This window comes from Benincasa hispida, chromosome 1, assembly GCF_027475165.1.
Source record: "Benincasa hispida cultivar pf3 chromosome 1, pf3_genome.v1.1, whole genome shotgun sequence".
Taxonomy (NCBI): Eukaryota; Viridiplantae; Streptophyta; class Magnoliopsida; order Cucurbitales; family Cucurbitaceae; genus Benincasa; species Benincasa hispida.
The window spans coordinates 34,855,545-34,856,905 of NC_143478.1; the positions used below are offsets into that span (position 1 = coordinate 34,855,545).

The window sequence follows — 1,361 nt, forward strand, 5'->3', positions numbered from 1 at the left end:
ATGTCCGTCAACAATACAAATTTTAAAATTGAGAGATTTTTAGATATGAGCTTCAAAAGCAAATAAGAAAGGAGTTTTTGATAACCATGTCATTTTTAAGTTTTTAGTTTTTAATAACTATGTTTGTTTAACTTTCTCCCAATTTCCCCCAATTTCACAGTATGGTTTTTCCTCTGGTTGAAGAAAGGTTTAGAATTTAGAATTTTGAAATTCTAATGGAGAAAATAGGTGACAAACCATATAAAAATTTATTGGTACAATAAAAATAGACGTAGGTAATTATAAATTTACTTTTTTTAAAAAAAAAATCAAACGAAATCTTATACGTACCTATCTCATTTAATATATTATCAGAGATAAAACTAGATCTCCTATTATAATATGTGTACAAGAGAGATTGCTATTCTGACAAAATGCATAAACAATGCCCAAAATTTTGTAATTATATAAACATGATTATTTTTATTCCTACGAATTAAGTGGGATTCTAATTTCCATAAGAAACCCTAAAATGGAATCAAGCCAATGAACCAATCCATTACATTGATGGGAAGCTTCACAAGGCTGATTGACAAATTTGAAATTACAGCAAAACATACACAGCAAGGGCAAATGCAGCTCAAAATGGACCTATACCCAATTATCAAAATCATAAAAATAAGTCAAAATCCAAAACGTTACTATACATGTAAATGCTTAATGATCGAGAAGTTAAATTAATACATATATTTAGATTACAAGTCGAACATTGGAAAATCTTTATGCATTCATTTAATTTGGAGAAAGTTAGAAGATTTTATTTTATCAATAGAGATATTGGAATGGTAAATCGGAAAAAAAAAAGATAAAGAAAAAAACTCACCAAAAGATCCAAAGAAGAGCACCAATGAAGGAGATAGTCAAGGAAAGAAGGGCAAAAGGAAGCCCTATCAAGAACCCTAATGGCCTGCAACATGCCATAATTTTTTAGATAAAAAAAATTATAACCATTTTAAGTATTTCAATTTCAATCTTTTTTTCCTTTTTTTGGGATCTTTTTGTTTGTCTATCAAATGTGAGCTTTTTGGGAGGGAGGGATTCCATGGAAGTTTGGTGCAGGTAAGAGAAATAATAGGAACAAATTGTAAGATGGATAATTAAAAACAATTGTAGGATGGAGAATTTTTGTCTCAAATCTTGTCATTTTAAGGGTACAAAAAAGGACATTTATGTTTCGTTTGACAATGATTTACAGGTTCTGTTTGATAATAATTTGTCTTTTATCTTTTTTATTTTTTTGCAAATTTATAAATTTATAAACATTATTTTCAATAGTAAGTTTCTATGTTTTGTTATTCTACTATCTCTTAATGTTTTGAAAA

The 1,361-nt window shown here is 27.8% G+C and overlaps 1 pseudogene; it reads right to left on the reverse strand.

Annotated features, from left to right (window-relative positions):
- Positions 1–506: 506 nt before the first annotated feature.
- Positions 507–960, reverse strand: LOC150038401 (signaling peptide TAXIMIN 2 pseudogene; annotated as a pseudogene).
- Positions 961–1,361: the final 401 nt, after the last annotated feature.